Raw genomic sequence first — 19,516 nt, forward strand, 5'->3', positions numbered from 1 at the left:
GAAAAGTGTGCATGTGAGTAGAATTATAGGGGTCTGATAATGTTGAGATATAACTTTAAGAATTTGTAATACACTTTCTTTCTTTTTCTTAGGTAGGCGTTTTCAGTCTATGATGACCTTCACCGCCAGATAAGCAGCAACAGTTTACTCCCTTTTTGCTCCAAGAAATGGACAGTCTTATCTAGCTGCTCTGATCCAGTACTCCATCCAGTCACATGATGTAACTACCCATTTAACCGTTCCCTTGCTACTAAGAAGATATGAATGCTGATTGGACTAAACTATACAATCACACCTATAACATGCCTAGTGCTTATGCATATTCATAAAGTATATATTGTTAAACTTGATGTTTTTAAGGCAGTCAGAGACACTTCCTTCTTCATTCGGCCTGGTAGTGCTGACTATCGGTGCGTGTTGTGTCTCTCCACTGCAGTGTATGAATAAAACACCTGAACTGGTGTTGGATGGGGGCTTTGAGGCAGGGGGGCCTGTGCCCCCCACTCCAAAACACCTTGTCCCCATGTTGATGAGGACAAGGGCCTCTTCCCGACAACCCTGGCCGTTGGTTGTCAGGGTCTACAGGCGGGGGGCTCATCAGAATCTGGAAACCCCCTTTAACAAGGGGGCCCCCAGATCCTGGCCCATTATACCTTGTGCATTGTACCCCTACCCATTCACCTCTCCGGGTCTTCTCCACTGATGTCTTCTAGCCCTCTCCGGTTCTTCTCCCTCTGTCCACTGTCTTATCGCTCTTTTTCTGGCTCTTCTCCGGTGTCTTCTCCCTCTGTTCTTCTTCCGATGTTGACTCAACACTCTCTCTCGTTCTAATGCTGGGTGCGTGGTGTGCCACTACTTATATTGGCATGGGGCGGGGTCACTGTTCTTCATTGGAAGAAGAACAGAGGGAGAAGACAGCGGAGAAGACCCAGCAAAAGAGTGAGAAGACAGCGGAGAAGACGCAGCAGAGGCAGAAGACAACAAACAGAGGGAGAAGAGAGTGGGCTAGAAGACGCAGCAGAGGCAGAAGACATTGCCAGAAGAGGGAGAAAAGCCAGAGAGGGGAGAGGATGTCAGAAGAGATGCCGGAGCTGTCTTAATAAATTACTTTAAAAACTTGTATACTGCATTTTATTTTTGACACATTTCTTTAAGGGAATGGGTAAGGCTACAATGTACCCCATACTCATTCACATAGGGTGGAGGGCCAGGATCTGGGGCCCCCTTGTTATCAGGGTTGTCAGGAAGAGGCCCTTGTCCTCATCAACATGGGGACAAGGTGCTTCAGGGTGGGGGACGCAAGGCCCATCCTGTCCCAAAGCACCCATCACCAATGTTGAGGTCATGCTGCCTGGTACGGTTCAGGAGGTGAGGTGCTCAATCTTCCCCACCCCCCTTTCCTGACCTGCCGTGCTGCATGCTCGGATAAGGGTCTGGTATGGATTTTGGGGGAACCCCACACCGTATTTTCTGCATTGGGGTTCCCCTTAAAATCCATGCCAGACTGAAGGGGTTGGTATGATCCTGGAGGGAGAACCCATGCGTTTTTTTATTTATTTTGCAAGGAGTTCCCCTTCAAGATCATCAGAACACAAGTCGCATGCCAAAGTCAGTCAATCAGTTAGGATGGCGATTCGACTTTGATCCAACTTTAGTGATATTCGGTGGGCTGAAGTAGGACCAAAGTTGGTCCAAAGTAGTGCAAGGAGCATTTTCAAAGTCGGACCAGTTAAGACGGCTCTCATAGGGAAAGATTGATTTTTACACATCATGCGACATGACCTCCCAATGTCAGAGCGTTTGTTGTACAAGTGTGAACCCATATTATTATTATTCACGATTTATATAGCGCCAACAGTTTACGCAGCGCTTTACAATGTAGAGGGGGGGGGACAGCACAATTACAGTACACTACAGAAGGAACAGGAGGGCCCTGCTTACATTCTAAAGGGAGGGGGTGGTGGTACAAAAGGCAATAGATGAAGGGAATGCGTTGATGGGGTTGTTAGGTGGGTGTGGGATAGGCTTCCCTGAATACGTGAAAGGTGGACAGGTTAGGGGCTGATCGGATATACTGGGGCAGAGAATTCCAGAGGATGGGAGAGTCTCTGGAGAAGTCCTGAAGATGAGCATGAGAGGAGGTAACATGGGAGCTAGAGAGCAAGAGGTCCTGGAAGGAGCGGAGGGGACGATTTGGGCGATATCTGCAGATGAGGTTGGTGATGTAGCTGGGGGGCAATGTTGTGGATGGCCTTGTATGTTGTGCTTAGCATTTAGAATTTTATACAGAGATGGTGTAGAAAATCCATACTAATGGCTTAATTGTAATGACCAACATACAGCTGCTTTTAATGTACTCAGCCCACGTAGCATTCCGAACATCCAATTCTTCTTTCATATAAAGCAGGCATTCAGTCTGGAAGGAATTAGAGTTGATTAAGTATAATTTTGCCTAAAGTAGAAATGAAGAATGAAGACAAAGCATATTTTGGATAGGGTTATAGGCCCTGTCAGTTTTCTTTTGCCCTCTGTCTACCATTGGGGAGGATTTCATTTCACCTTCTGTCCCATGTTCAAAACAGCTAATGAGTGAAAATCCCAGTGAGGGAATTCCTGGTTGTCACCAGGATCACCAAAATTAGGGTCCCTGTTGTAAGATGTCCTCTCTATTCCTGTTCTGGTGACAACTCAAAATTTTGGATTTTCTTTCACTTTCAGGTGTAACGGTAAACAGGACAAATAAGGGTTTATTTACTAAACTGAATAAATTGTGCACATTAAAAGTGCAGTTTCACAAATTTTTCCCAGCGTTTAGTGATTGTCGTGAATTTTCACTTTGTAAACAAAACCCAATCAGGTGCAAAGAGAATTAAAAAAACACTCAGTGATGTAAACGGGCGACCCTGCTTTCCTCTGATGTCATGTGGCATCAGAGGGGGAGTGGGTTCACCCATTTACGTCACAGGGAGGCCCCACTCTCAGCTATATAACAGTCACTGGGAAGAAGCGTCACTCAGCGGGAGCCTTCCATGGAGACGGAGCTGCTGCAACTTTTTTTTTTGGCTCGTCGGCAGCATGAGATGGATCTACATCACGGGGCATTTTTATTTTTTTAATAAAGGACTTGTCCCAAAGTGTCTCCTGTCTTTTTCACTATTTTCACAAAAAGTCCTGCCAGCAGGTTTGTTGCAGTGGTGTAGGAGCGGTGAATACACTACTCCTACACCACTCTTCCCCCGCTCCTGCCTATTGAAAATAATGGGGCAGCGCCGTGATACTGCCGGCAAAGCGCCGCTGCAGCAGCGTTTTGCGGGTGGATTTAACCCCTTTTTTGCTGCTAGCAAGGTGTTAAAACCGCCCCGCTAGTGGCCGAATAGCACCACTAAAACACCAGTAAATCGGCGCTAAAAATAGCGCTGCTTAACCGCTGATGCTCGGGGCGGCTTAGTTTGAAAGTAGTCTAAGAAATGTCATTTTGCTGTGGTACTGTTTTAAACACGAGAAAACTGCTCCACTTTACAGACATACTATAGACACCCTCCCCCCCCGGCACGATATTTAAGGGAATATTTCTTTTTTATTGTTTCAATTTATTATTTATTATTAAAATCACTGCTCCCGAAAAAACTTTCCTTTTTAAAACTGTTTTTGCATTGATACATGTCCCCTGGGGCAGGACACGGCCCCCAAACACTTTTTAGGACAACTTGCATATAAGCCTTTAAAATTAGCACTTTTGATTTTTCATGTTTGTGTCCCATAGACTTTAACAATGTTCGTGTGTTTGTCTGAAATGTTTGCCTGTTCGCAAGTTGTGGAGCAAACCAAACAGGGGAGTGTGTTTGGCTCATCCTTAATAAAGACATGATGTAAAGACATGTTCTGATATTCCACCATAAAATAAAGTATTCTCTGCATCCAAGAAGTTTCTAGCGCTTAACTGCAATACTCTGATAACTATAATAACTGATTAACAACCCCCCCTGCTACTTAACTAAGCAGATCAATATCCCAGGAGTTTAACTGACTTGATACCATACTCTGATTAAAGAGGAAGTAAACCCTCATGAGTTTACTTCCTCTTTGTCTCCCTGCAAAGGTAAAGCATAATGGGCTACTATGCATCGCATAGTAGCCCATTATGTGTCACTTACCTGAAACAGGAGCCAGCGATGTCACCGCTGTCCACTGTAGTACGGAGCGTCCATCTTCTTCCGGGTGTCGCTGCTCCAGCCACTCACAGCGCCGGAGCAGCGATAACGTCACTCCCGCACATGTGCACAGGAGCCGCCACTAATGCCACGTACACACGTAGCGGACTATCCGGCGGACTTAGTTTGGCGGACTTCCCGCCGGACTGTCCGCCTGACTTTCTGAACGAGCTACTTGCCCACACACGGCACTTTTTCAGCGGACTAATACGGCGTACTAAGTCCGCCGGACTATCCTCCGTACTTTTGAAATGAACGGACTCGCCCACACACGCGGAGGAAAGTCCGCTCATTTTGAGCGCGTCTCCAGGTAGCCGGGGCCAGCAAAGGAGGCGTCGCTGGCCCGTCACCTGGTATGGACTTAAAGGAGAACCCCAACTCCAAAAAAATCGGCGTGGGGGTCCCCCCAGGTCCACATCAGACCCTTGTCCGAGCATGCTACCCGGCCGGCCAGGAAATGGGGGGACAAGCGAGCGTACCAGGCCGTGTGCCCTCAACATGGGGGGTGCCTTGGGGAAGGGGGGGCCTCGCGGCCCCCCCACCCCAAAGCACCTTGTCCCCATGTTGATGAGGACAAGGGCCTCTTCCCGATAACCCTGGCCGTTGGTTGTCGGGGTCTGCGGGCGGGGGGCTTATCGGAATCCGGGAGCCCCCTTTAATAAGTGGGCCCCTGGATACCGGCCCCCCCACCCTATGTGAATGAGTATGGGGTACAATGTACCCCTACCCATTCACCTGTAAAAAAAGTAAAAAAAAAACACAACACACAAGGGTTAAAATAGTTTATTGCACAGCTCCGGGGGTCTTCCGTCTTCGGGGGTCTTCTCGCCAGACTCCTCAGCTATCTTCTTCTAGCTCTTTTGCTATCGGAGGAGCCCGGCTTTCTTCTTCGCCGCCACCCTCTTCTTCCGACTTCGGGGGTCTTGTCCCCCTCTTCGGTTCTTCTTGCCGGGCCACCGCGCCTTCTTCTAGCTCTTTTACAGCTGGTCTTCTGTCGCCGCTGTCGCCGTCTTCTGTTCTTCTCTTCTTCTCTTCAGATGTTGCCTCATCGCTCTCTCTGCTCACAATGATGGGGACGCGGTGCGCGGCGACTTATATAGGGACATCACCGGATGATGTCCCCGCCCAGTATGATGTCACAGTCCCAGAGGATGCCGCTCGTTTGTCCCCCCATTTCCTGGCCGGCCGGGTAGCATGATCGGACAAGGGTCTGATGTGGACCTGGGGGGACCCCCACACCAATTTTTTCGGCATTGGGGTTCCCCTTTAAGTCCATACCAGGTGATGGGGCCAGCGACGCCTCCTTAGCTGGCCCCGGCTACCTGGAGATGCGCTCAAAATGAGCGGACTTTTCTCCGCGTGGGAAAAGTCTGTTCATTTCAAAAGTACGGTGGACTGGCATACCAACGTCTGGATTGTCTGTCGAAATGCGAGTCCGACGGAAAGATAGGAGTGCAAAACTTCTTTCTAAATCCGCTGTACTTTTGGGTAAGAAAAGTCCGCCGGAGGCTACACACGGGGGGACTTTTCCACCGGATTGTTTGATCGTGTGTACGCGGCATAACAGCATATTGCCGTAGACAGCAGTGCCTGTCTTTTAGTAAATATGCAAAGGATATAGGAGATATTCATTAAACCTACAGGTAAGCTTTATTATAAACTTACCTGTAGATAGAAATGTATACCCAGAGTTTACTAGCACTTTAAGAAAAGGTTATAACCCTTCCCCTTTTTTTTATTTTTTTATTTCCCTTTACTTTATGTTCCATAGGAAAAAACAAGAAGTGAGAAGAAATACCTCCAAAGTGGTCATCAGGGTCACTAGAACTAGTGTCCCCATTGGAAGATTTTCCCTCTATTACTTTTCTGGGGACAACCCAAAATTTAGGCTTTTCTTTTACTTTCACTTTCAATGATCATGGTAAAAAGGACAAATAGAGAGGGTAAATCTTCCTAATGGGGGTGCAGACAGCAATACCAACTGACAGGGGTTCTAATCCTTTTCCACTCCAATCAACACAAAAAAAAGTCTTGCCTTGAGCCCACGTTCACATTGAGCCATTTTGAAATGCGATTTGACATGTCAAATCACATGTCAAATCGCCGGTGCCACACTGATTGCCAAAAGTAGTTCTTGTACTACTTTTGGCGACTTTGGGGGTGATTTGAATAGACATCTGTGCATGAAATTGCACAGATGTCTATCAAATCGCCCCCCCCCCCCAAGTCCGACTGCATTGCCAGTTTAAAATCATGCCAGTTCAGCTGACAATGTGAACCTGGGCTTAGTTACACTTTCTTGTCTGCACTGCTGAAAACTAATAAATTGCTGAGGTCATCTAACAGTCTGCTAGTAAAATGACACTTTCAAGAGTATTGCCCTCCTGTGTTCTATAACCACTTGCCCACTGGGCACTTATACCCGCTTTTTAACAAGGTTAATTTTCAGCTGCATCGCATAGTAGCCCATTATGTGTCACTTACCTGAAACAGGAGCCAGCGATGTCACCGCTGTCCCCTGTAGTACGGAGCGTCCATCTTCTTCCCGGTGTTGCTGCTCCGGCCACTCACAGCGCCGGAGCAGCGATGACGTCACTCCCGCGCATGTGCACAGGAGCCGCCACTAACAGCATATTGCCAGCAGTGCCTGTCTTTTAGTAAATATCTCCTAAACCGTGTAGGTTTAGGAGATATTTCTTGGACCTACAGGTAAGCCTTAATCTAGGCTTACCTGTAGTGGTTTGTAAGGGTTTACAATCATTTTAAGGAGCATGGTCGGGAATGCGTCTTTAACAACCGATAAGTCATCAGCTGTCAACGGGCTTCCCCGCTGACAGCTGAATAAAAAACAAACTATTTGCCTTCAGGTCTGGTATGGATTTTAAGGGGAACTCCACTCCAAGAACAGAGTGGGGTCTCCTCCAAAATCCATACCAGACCCTTATCCGAGCATGCAGCCTGGCAGGCCTGGCCGGTGCATGCTGGGTTCGGTAATGTCCCAAGGGGACGGTGCCACCTGGTGTTGCCAGGTGACCCCACCTTTATCTATAAAAGAACTGTGAAAAGACAAGCCAGCCTTTTGGTGGTTTACCTTTAGAATGGGTGGAGTGTTTTTTTTTTCTTTTTCAGGTCAGCGGTGCGGCGAGCGGCGTTATTGATGGGGGGATACTATTTTTTTTACTTTAAAGAAAAGGAATTGTCAAAAACTGTGTCTGTGTTTTTAGTACATTTTGACACTTTTTGTGGTAAATGGGTAGGGGTACTATGTACCCACACTCATTCACATGGGGGGCGCCTGGGACCCACTTATTACCAGACCCTTATCCAAACATACAGCCTGGCAGGCCAGGAAAGGGGGGGGATAAGCAAGAGGACCATAAATGGCCACATGCCCTCAACATAGGGGGGTGGGTGTTTTGGGGTGGGGGGCTCTACCAAAAGCATCTTGTTTAACAAGGGGACCCCCCAATTCTGTTCCCCCTATGTGAGTATGGGGCACATAGTATTCCTACCTATTCACCAAAAAAGTGTCAAAAAGTAATAAAAAACAGAGACAGTTTGTGACAATTCCTTTATTAAAAAAATAAAAAACAGAAAAGTGCCCCCTGATGTAAATCCATAGTTAATCCTGCCACCGCCACACCACTGACCCAAAAATGAAAACAAAGAATAATCTCTCCACCCGTCGTGAAGGCAAACTGCTAAATGGCTGCCTTGCCATTTGAAGGTTCTTATATAAATAAAGGTGGGGCTCCCTAGCGACGTCACCTAGTGGCACTGCCCTCTGTGACGTCACCAACCGGTCGGTGCATGCTGGGTCAGTAACGTCGCAAGGGGGGCGGTGCCAAAGAAATCTATGTTTTTTTTCAATATATGATGGGTTTACTTCCTCTTTGTCTCCCTGCAAAGGTAAAGCATAATGGGCTACATAATGGGCTACTATGCATCGCATAGTAGCCCATTATGTGTCACTTACCTGACACAGGAGCCAGCGATGTCACCACTGTCCCCTGTAGTCCGGAGCATCCATCTTCTTCTGGGTATCGCTGCTCCAGCCCTTTGAGTCACTCTTGCACATGCGCACGGGAGCTGCCACTAATGACATATCACCGTTAGCAGCTGTCACTGTCTTTTACTAAATATCTCCTAAACTGTGTAGGTTTAGGAGATGTTTCCTGGACCTACAGGTAAGCCTTAATCTAGGCTTACCTGTAGGTCAAAGTAGTTTGTAAGGGTTTCCAACCACTTTAACCTCCCTGGTGGTATGATTATGTCAGATTTTTGATGCTTAAATCGGTACATTGTTTTGCATGGAAATTTGGCGTTTTATATTGTAGGCCTGTAATTCTTAGGAATAACTCACTTAAATCTGTCCAAACAAGAGTCTAGTAAACATCCCGGGTATGATAACGTTTGAAACACAAAATCATAAATTATAACATAGTAAATACCTATAAATAATTATCAAACATAATATTATAATAATGATAACATTTATTCAATAATGTAATCAACTCAAAAACACTGAAATGCGCTCAGTTGCAGAATTGTCACTGTCATCACTTTCAGTGTCTGATGACGAATTTACTCACTAGTCACTATTGCTCAATTCTGCAAGTGTTCTAATTTATTATCACTGTTTTCTAGCTGGTCTAAAACCGCTTTTGATGTAAAGGGACACTTTTTAGTTGCTATGGACATTCTCCAGTTTTCAGGCAGAAAGCAAAGTATATATAATATAAAACTAAGTGCAGGGCACTGGACAAAGCATTAGGGACAATAGGGAGGTGAAATTATTTGATGCAGTAATGTAATCTGTAAGATTACAGTGTACTGTATGTGCTCTGTTTTTTGCACTTTTTGAATTTCCCGCCAGGCTCTGTCTCCGTGCATCGCAATGCTTGGTATACAGTACATCGGGCAGAAGACACAGCCGCCACACACACAGCGGGAGGACATTGCAGGATCCTGGGGACAAGGTAAGTTACTTTCCCTGGATCCTGCGATGCACCCCCAAGTGTAGCTCGGGGTTACCGCTCTTGGTATGGAAGATTCACTCCGATCCACACTTGGGAATATTGCTAAGAAGGTTAAAAAGTGTACCTTTAATTTTTTTGAGCAGTGTACAGTAAAAAAATCCTTTTTTTGTGTAAGGTTCACTTTTTTGAATATCAAAAAGAAAGTAATCAGACAGGCTGGATATTTTAAGATAATAATGATGGATAATCTACTGCATGTGTTTATTTATGATGTAAACAAATATTGAGAAAACATATACTAAAAATTTTTTTTTTTGAATATACTCTAAATATTCCTAAATTTAACAAAACATTCTAAATTCTGATTTTGGTGCAGCATTGTCGTATGTGACTATTGACGTATTTTCCTTGGAGCAGAAAGCACCATCTGTATTTCACTGATGATGTTAGTAAATCTAGTAAATTAAGCTTTAATAACAAACTGGGGATTTTAAACTGAGCATATTTTTGAATAAATACAAGCAGAAGTTGCCTTCAAAAAGCATGTTAAAGGGATCAGTAGGTTTAGAAAAATAGATATAGACAATGCCATACTGATGTTCCCACAATAGGGATAAAACTTTTTAGCGGAAGGGAGTTTAACAAGACTCGTAGCCACTCATTTAAATGAGAAGAAAAGAGGTTTAACCTTAAGCCTCAACCTTAAAAAGAGGGTTCCTTCCTTACTGTAAGAGCAGCAAGGATGTGGAATTCACTTCCACAGGCGGTGGTCTCAGCGGAGAGGGGGGAGGACATCGATAGTTTCAAGAAACGATTAGATAATCACCTGAATGACCGTAACAAACAGGGATATACAATGCAATACTGACATATAATCATACACAGGTTGGACTTGTGTCTTTTTTCGACCTCACCTACTATGTAACTATGTAACATCACTCAAAAAACCTTGCTAAATTCAATTTTTACCAAACAAAAGAACAACTCTTATGCCCCGTACACACGATCCAAAAATGGGACGACAGATCGTCTGTTTTTTTTTACATACTAGTCGTAAATCGAACCTGAAGAGTTCACTAAAGTAAAGAAAATTATCGTACGACAGAAAAAAAAAAAAATATCGGAAGTGATGTCATGTGTTAGTAGTAGTGTATTTGTATTGTATTTTTGGACGATAACTGTACTGATTAAATGAAAATCGTACGATCTGGTATTGTACAAGAACATTTTTCGTGTTTGTCCAATCGGATAATATCGGATCAACTGTCGTGATCGTCTCTCGAAAGCTCTGTACTAATGATCCAATTATCATACGATCATGTCAAAAGCGGTATTTTTCTTCCTATTTTCGGATTGTGTGTATGGGCCATTAGCTACAGCACAAAGTAATCAAAATAGAATCTCTAACTTTCCAAGTACATAAATATCAACTCTTTGCAGACTTGTCTGAACTTACTATCAATAAAAGATGGGCTTTGAAACCCCTGCTTCAAGTGTTGCAACGCAATCAACTAACTTACCAATGTGGTTTTCCCTTTTTGTTACGTTTCACATACCAAGGCTCAAAATATGTATAACGTACTGCAAATGATTTACAAAACACCCTTCAAGACATGCATTTGATGGATCCACCTCAGACCCAGAAGACACATGTTGCAAATCAACTTCATGCTGAGCACGCAAGTCATCTACCCAATGAGGAAGGAGCGAATATCACAGTTCAAACAAAAGAGGTTGCTTTAGATCCCCAGATCCGGTTCCTGATGATTCCATGGTCTGAATGTTGCAACATAATGAGGTTTCTATACCCAATGCCTGGTTGAGACTATTGTCTCATCTCATACTATTTAATCAACATATAGCCATAAAATGTAGCCTTAAAAATTTGTGCGAACATCGTTAAAGTCTATGGGGCACGAACATAAAAAATCAAAAGTGCTAATTTTAAAGCCTTATATACAAGTTATTGCCATAAAAAGTGTTTGAGGGCCTGAGTATTGTTCCACAGGACATGTATCATTGCAAAAAAAAGACCCCTGTCGCCCCCCCCCCTTTTCCTGTGGTCTGCCAGTTTGCATGCTCGAATAAAGGTCTGGTGACCCCCATGCAATTTTTTTGGTTCCCCTTAAAATCCATACCAGACCTGAAGGGCCTGGTATGGATTTTGGGGGGACCACCACGCCATTTTTTGTTTTAAATTTTGGTGCGAGGTTTCCCTTAATATCCATAACAGACCCGAAGGGCCTGGTAATGGACTGGGGGGAACCCATGGCATTTTTTCAATGATTTTTATCTATATTTCTGGGATCTGGCAATACATTATAGCCGGGGCATGAACATGAAAAATCAAAAGTGCTAATTTTAAAGGCTTATGTTCAAGTTATTGCCATAGAAAGTGTATTTGGACCTGAGTACTGCTGTATCAATGCAAAAAAAAAAAGACCCCTCTCTTCCCCCCCTTTTCCTGTGGCCTGCCAGGTTGCATGCTCGGATAAGGGTCTGGTATGGATTTTGGGGGTCCCCCACGCCATTTTTTGGTTCCCCTTAAAATCCATACCAGACCTGAAGGGCCTGGTATGGATTTTAGGGGGGACCCCCACGCCATTTTTGGTTTTAAATGTTGGTACGGGGTTCCCCTTAATATCCATACCAGACCCAAAGGACCTGGTAATGGATTTGGGGATCCCATGCCATTTTTTTCAATGATTTTTATCATATGGCCGGGGGCCGGCAATACATTACAGCCTGGAGCAGTTGTAAATGACATTATCCTTTAGAAATTGAATTTTGCTGCTTTCATTCATTATACTATATACGGTCGCTATGTAAACAGCCTTATATGGTGTGCTGTGTGGACTTAGCCCCCTGAACCATGATTGGCCAAAGGCACCCTGCCTTTCTGTGCTTGATCCACAGCTGGTATCTCTCGTTTATACAACATGGTTTCAGCAACATCAGTCTGTCCTTTTCCAGAATTATGCAAGTCTTTTGGACTCTCCCAATCAGAAATATTCCGCTATCTACACATAAAGAATTTCTACACCCCTCTTTTGAATACTAATGATGTAATAAATAAAATTTCCCAATACAAATACGTATGAAAGATCCACATGCTAGGGACCAAATTTCAACACTCTACTCTCAACTGCTCATTAAATCAGATATAAACCCATCCTCTCTTTTGTTGCTAAATGAGAAAAAAAATCTTGATTGCACTGTTGATACTACAGGTTGGTCTGAAATATAGTCTAATACCAAATATTCCTCACAAAATGTAATAGAAATTGAAACTGCATATAAGGTACTTAGATGTTGGTATTTGGTCCCTGCTATAATTACCGAATTTGCACCTGATCACTCAGCTCTCTGTTTCCGTGGCTTTTCTGAGTAGGTTATGCACATACACATCTGGTGGAGTTGTTCAATAGTACAAAATTTCCGGAAAAAACATCTTCACACTTGACTCAGAAATGTTTGAGCATTCTATTATACCAGATCCGGCAATGGCTCTTTTAAATTTAAGACCAGACTTTCTAACACATAAACAATTCAAATTATTCATCCAGCTTTCAACAGCTGTTAAACAGACCATAGCTAAAGCATGAAAAAAAAAACATCCTCTTTAAACATAGCTGAGACCGAGTACAGAATGAATCAAACGCTATTGCATACAAAGATGGAAGCTTTGGATAAAGACAACTTAAGTAAATTCGATAATTTATGGAGACCATGGATTAGCCACTGTTTTATTCTATCATAAGGTTACAACATTATGTTATCTTAAGTATTTATGCCTCCGGGATCCCTATACCCTTTCTATCCCTTTTTTTTTTTTCCTTTTAGTTCTTTACCTTCCTTAAAAAAAAAGGTATTTTCACTAACAATTTACACATACTACCTTTACCATCAGTTAATTTCTATTATGTTTGGATGACACCAAATAACACCAGTACTGTAATTAACCTCAGCTCAGCGGGTTTTATAACTATGATTTTCCAAATATGAAAGAACTATTAAATTACATCTAATTTAAAATGAGCTCATGTATATTAGTCTAACCTTCTAACAAAGCAAAAAATGACAAAATTACCACTTTGACTTAAATTGATCTTAGTTAAACAGATCTTTTCGTTGAAGTGTCATATTTCCCTAGTACTGTATTTACCTGTAATATGTGTACCACATAACATTCTTATAAATATTCTTATCTGATATATTATAATTGTTATTTTCTGATGATCTCTCAAAAAATGCTTGAACTTGGGACTGAGCCACTGAGAGCAGGACACCAAGTGTAACCAATCCATACTGCACCTATATTACACTCTGTACAGGCATACCCCGCTTTTAAGTACACAATGGGGTTTATTTACTAAAGTCGGAAAGTGCAAAATCAGGCTCACTTCTGCATAGAAACCAATGAGCTTCTAACTTCAGCTTGTCCAATTAACTTTGGTAATAAAACCTGTAAGCTCATTGGTTTCTATGCAGAAGTGAGCCTGATTTTGCACTTTCCAGCTTTAGTAAATAAAGCCCATTCCATACTTAAAAGTGGGGTATGCTTGTACTGCACTTATTCTAAACCTAGACTGTGCCTATTGTATACCAACCTTTATGGCATTATAGCAAACCTTACTGCATCCTATACTGTACCTGTACTATACCTATACTGCATACAGGTTATCTGGGGCTGTTGTTAAGTGCACCAACGCTCTTAAAGAGCCCCAATGATAGGTGGCAGATGAACCTCTCAAAGGACTTTCCCTTCCATAATTATTCTTACAGCCCCCTTTGTTCCCCTGCCCCCCCCCCCCCTCTGTTACCATCATTCTTTTCTTGTAGACAGTGCATACCCAGTCTGTCTAGGACTAGCATTGCTGCCACAAATGTGCCCTGGCTATATGGTTCCAGTACTTGGTAGATTAAACTTTACTACTGCTCACCGCTGCACTTGAGGTGACCTTGCTACTTATGCTGATCTGGATGCCAAATGTAATTTTATGACTAATCCTTACTATTAATCCCTTTGTATGCTAAAAAAAATTCTCACTATTGTTAATCCATTTTATGTTTGCCTAGTTACCAACCATAATGGGTAACAATATATTATGTTTGCCTTTTACTACCTGGTTTGGTGCATGTTTTTTTCTACTGGATACTGTAGCCATGGTGGAAGGAAACAAAATTGCATAATCTATGGGCTGCTTAAGTATTACTTTCAGTGATTACCTGTGATATTGTATGTTTGTACACTCAACCTGGGTTGTTAGAGGGGTTGTTTTTTTGGGAAAAGGTTGAGACAAAGAAAAGAGGACCCATCCTAATCAGCAACTCCTACGGGGATAGCGCTACATTGTTAATTTTGAAGAATGAAATAGGAGGGTTGGGAACATTAGGTTTGTAACAGTAATAGTTGGAGTTCAATGTAGTGACACAGTTTGGAACTATAGTAAAGAGATCTCATTGTTAAAGTCCAGGGCTGGTGAAAGCATTTCTGCATCGTCCCCCCGATCGTCCCAAATCCCTCTCATCCCCCACAGACAGAAAAAAAAAACAACAGGTTATAACCCTCCCTTTTTTGCCTTTAGTTCTTCTTTAAAGTGTTCTGATTTATCTGTAACATTATACTATGTTGTATACTTTGCAAAGTACAAGGTTTACCTTTTAGGCCCCTTTTACACGGTTGTTCTGATTGGGTTCCGATTGGGTTTGCCTGTCCATTTTTCAGGTGGAACTTATTGGACCATCCATTCTCCTCTATGGAGAGGTGGAAGTAAATGGACAATCCGACCTCATAAAAACAGTCTAGCAAATTTGATCAGGTGATAGATGCAGACAGAGGGCCGGTTTACATCTGACCCAAATGGAGGAGAGCAGACGCTGTCCATGTCCACTCTGCATAAGCGGACCTGTGATCCACCTGGGGATCAGCGGACAGATCTCCCGCTGGATCGGTGCTGGAGTTTATCCGTGTGAAAGGAACCTAATAAGTACATCTTATTATACATCACATCTAGTAAGTGAACTACTGAGGTGCAGGAAGGGACATGGGCTGTGTATCTTATACAATCTATCAAGCCATAGAACACCTCCTAGAGCAGGGATAGCCGAGAGGACACACATGTAAAGGTATGCTGGGGGTGCCATGTTCCATGCATCCTTCTCCAGTACACATTGATTGAACACAGTGACTTTCCACAGTTCTCCCTCTGTGCAGCCCATGATAGAGATGGGAGGGGGAGGCAGTCCAGTTCGTTTTGGCAGACAGCAGACAACAGACCGTGCAGAGTCCCGGTATAAGAAGTTCGGTCCCGCACATCTGCACCACTGGAACCAAAACCAAAATCACCCATGTGTCAGGAAGAGGAATGGCCTCTCCCCCTGAGCACTGTCAGGCTGGAGCGGAGCATGGTGACAGTACTTTGTATTCCGGAGTGCTCGACATCCTATGGGGGGAGACTGTACATGCGATGTACATGGCATAGGAGGCACTAAGGCGATCAGTTCAGCCTGAATTTGTGTCAAAGGGCAGATCCCACTCGTGAATGATCAGTCAAGTGTGGTCGAAGCAGGTGCCTGGGGAATGGATTTTACCACCTCCCCCTCATCCTGGTGCCCGAAGGTGGCTGCCTTGGCTGCCTTATGCTTGGACCCGCCCTGTTGAAGTCCCCAAGACATATAATAAGCCAGCAGGTTACTCATCAACCACTACTATAGCAGATGGATGAATTTTAATCTGAAGGAATGATATTTATTTATAATCTCTTTGGATGCTAGTTCTGCCCTTCTTAGACTGGCACCTCCTAAAACTGCACCCTGGCTTTGGGGAAATTGAAGCAATCCAAGAATAACTGGATGACACACTTGGTATGTTCGAGAAATTGCAGAGATTCAAATAAACTACTCTCTTATCAAACTAATGGATTTCTAATTTACTGCAACCCAAAGCAATTTAGCACAAACACATCTGTAAAAGAGACCAGGGTTTAAATCTTTGTAAATCACCACACCTAATCCAAGAGGGTTCAATGTTTTTCTTGTACTGGCTTCTTGCTCTGAGGCTAACTAGGTCAAATATATTGCAAATTGCTACAATGCATAAATATTGCACTGTGTCCTTGGGTTGACCTGCTGAACTGGTGGTGTCTGAGAAGGAAGGGTTAAAGTGGTTGTAAACCCTTACATACCACCACTTTGACCTACAGGTAAGCCTTAATCTATGAAATATCTCCTAAACCTACACAGATATATTTGCAAAAAGACAGGCACCGCTGTCTACGGCGCATGCACCGTAGACAGAGGTGTGCAGGTGCACTGAGAATGCCGCTGCTAACTGCGATATGCCGTTAGTGGCGGCTCCCGTGCACATGTGCGGGAGCGACATCATCGCTGCTCCTGCGCTGTGAGTGGCCGGAGCAACGATACCCATAAGAAGATGGACGCTTTGTGCTACAGGGGACAGCGGTGACATCGCTGGCTCCTGTGTCAGGTAAGTGGCACATAATGGGCTACTATGCGATGCATAGTAGCCCATTATGCTTTACTCTTGCAGGGAGGCAAAGACGAAGTAAACCCATCAGGGTTTACTTCCTCTTTAACAACCAGCTTTTACTGGGTCCTGATTGGGCAAAGCTTTGGGCACAGAATGCACTGTGCAGCATGCAGTGCTTGCAGGGTGTTCAGTGGGGCGAACACCAGCCGAACATCCTGCAAAGGATATAGGAGATATTCATTAAACCTACAGGTAAGCTTTATTATAAACTTACCTGTAGATAGAAATGTATACCCAGAGTTTACTAGCACTTTAAGAAAAGGTTATAACCCTTCCCCTTTTTTTTATTTTTTTATTTCCCTTTACTTTATGTTCCATAGGAAAAAACAAGAAGTGAGAAGAAATACCTCCAAAGTGGTCATCAGGGTCACTAGAACTAGTGTCCCCATTGGAAGATTTTCCCTCTATTACTTTTCTGGGGACAACCCAAAATTTAGGCTTTTCTTTTACTTTCACTTTCAATGATCATGGTAAAAAGGACAAATAGAGAGGGTAAATCTTCCTAATGGGGGTGCAGACAGCAATACCAACTGACAGGGGTTCTAATCCTTTTCCACTCCAATCAACACAAAAAAAAGTCTTGCCTTGAGCCCACGTTCACATTGAGCCATTTTGAAATGCGATTTGACATGTCAAATCACATGTCAAATCGCCGGTGCCACACTGATTGCCAAAAGTAGTTCTTGTACTACTTTTGGCGACTTTGGGGGTGATTTGAATAGACATCTGTGCATGAAATTGCACAGATGTCTATCAAATCGCCCCCCCCCCCCAAGTCCGACTGCATTGCCAGTTTAAAATCATGCCAGTTCAGCTGACAATGTGAACCTGGGCTTAGTTACACTTTCTTGTCTGCACTGCTGAAAACTAATAAATTGCTGAGGTCATCTAACAGTCTGCTAGTAAAATGACACTTTCAAGAGTATTGCCCTCCTGTGTTCTATAACCACTTGCCCACTGGGCACTTATACCCGCTTTTTAACAAGGTTAATTTTCAGCTGCATCGCATAGTAGCCCATTATGTGTCACTTACCTGAAACAGGAGCCAGCGATGTCACCGCTGTCCCCTGTAGTACGGAGCGTCCATCTTCTTCCCGGTGTTGCTGCTCCGGCCACTCACAGCGCCGGAGCAGCGATGACGTCACTCCCGCGCATGTGCACAGGAGCCGCCACTAACAGCATATTGCCAGCAGTGCCTGTCTTTTAGTAAATATCTCCTAAACCGTGTAGGTTTAGGAGATATTTCTTGGACCTACAGGTAAGCCTTAATCTAGGCTTACCTGTAGGTCAAAGTGGTTTGTAAGGGTTTACAATCATTTTAAGGAGCATGGTCGGGAATGCGTCTTTAACAACCGATAAGTCATCAGCTGTCAACGGGCTTCCCCACTGACAGCTGAATAAAAAACAAACTATTTGCCTTCAGGTCTGGTATGGATTTTAAGGGGAACTCCACTCCAAGAACAGAGTGGGGTCTCCTCCAAAATCCATACCAGACCCTTATCCGAGCATGCAGCCTGGCAGGCCTGGCCAGTGCATGCTGGGTTCGGTAATGTCACAAGGGGACGGTGCCAGGTGGTGTTGCCAGGTGACCCCGCCTTTATCTATAAAAGAACTGTGAAAAGACAAGCCAGCCTTTCGGTGGTTTACCTTTAGGATGGGTGGAGTGTTTTTTTTCTTTTTCAGGTCGGCGGTGCGGCGAGCGTCGTTATTGATGGGGGGACACTATTTTTTTTACTTTTTAATAAAGGAATTGTCAAAAACTGTGTCTGTGTTTTTAGTACACTTTGACACTTTTTGTGGTGACTGGGTAGGGGTACTATGTCACATGGGGGGTGCCTGGGACCCACTTATTACCAGACCCTTATCCAAACATACAGCCTGGCAGGCCAGGAAAGGGGGGGATAAGCAAGAGGACCATAAATGGCCACATGCCCTCAACATAGGGAGGTGGGTGTTTTGGGGTGGGGGGGCTCTATCCAAAGCATCTTGTTTAACAAGGGGACCCCCCAATTCTGTCCATCCTATGTGAATGAGTATGGGGCACATAGTATTCCTACCTATTCACCAAAAAAGTGTCAAAAAATAATAAAAAACAGAGACAGTTTGTGACAATTCCTTTATTAAAAAAATAAAAAAACAGAAAAGTGCCCTCTGATGTAAATCCATAGTTAATCCTGCCACCGCCGCACCACTGACCCAAAAACGAAAACAAAGAATAATCTCTCCGCCCGTCGTGAAGGCAAACTGCTAAATGGCTGCCTTGCCATTTGAAGGTTCTTATATAGATAAGGGTGGGGCTCCCTAGCGACGTCACCTAGTGGCACTGCCCTCTGTGACGTCACCAACCGGTCGGTGCATGCTGGGTCAGTAACGTCACAAGGGGGGCGGCGTCTAAGAAATCTATGTTTTTATTACTTCTTTTACACATTTTTGGTAAATGTGTAGAGGGTACCCCCTACTCATTCACATAGGGTGGGGGGGGCCCTGCCCACAGACCCCCACAACCATAGCCCAGGGTTGTGGGAAAGAGACCCTTTAGGGACATTTAGACAGATTTTTTCAAGGAGTTAGGTATCTTCATTTAACCACTTGCTGAACGGGCTATAGCCAAATGATGGCTACACCATGGTCATCCAGTTCTGAGACACCAACAACACTTCAGTTACTTCCTTGTTTCTTGCCTAGGCAAATCAGGTTATACATCCCTGGAGTTCTCAGGAGGGGTGGAGGGTTTTTCTCAGCTAAGTACAACCTCCTGCCTGTATGCCTGTGTT

This window comes from Lithobates pipiens, unplaced genomic scaffold (genome assembly GCF_037356315.1).
Source record: "Lithobates pipiens isolate NorthernLeopardFrog02 unplaced genomic scaffold, aLitPip1_a1.2 Scaffold_1, whole genome shotgun sequence".
Classification (NCBI taxonomy): Eukaryota; Metazoa; Chordata; class Amphibia; order Anura; family Ranidae; genus Lithobates; species Lithobates pipiens.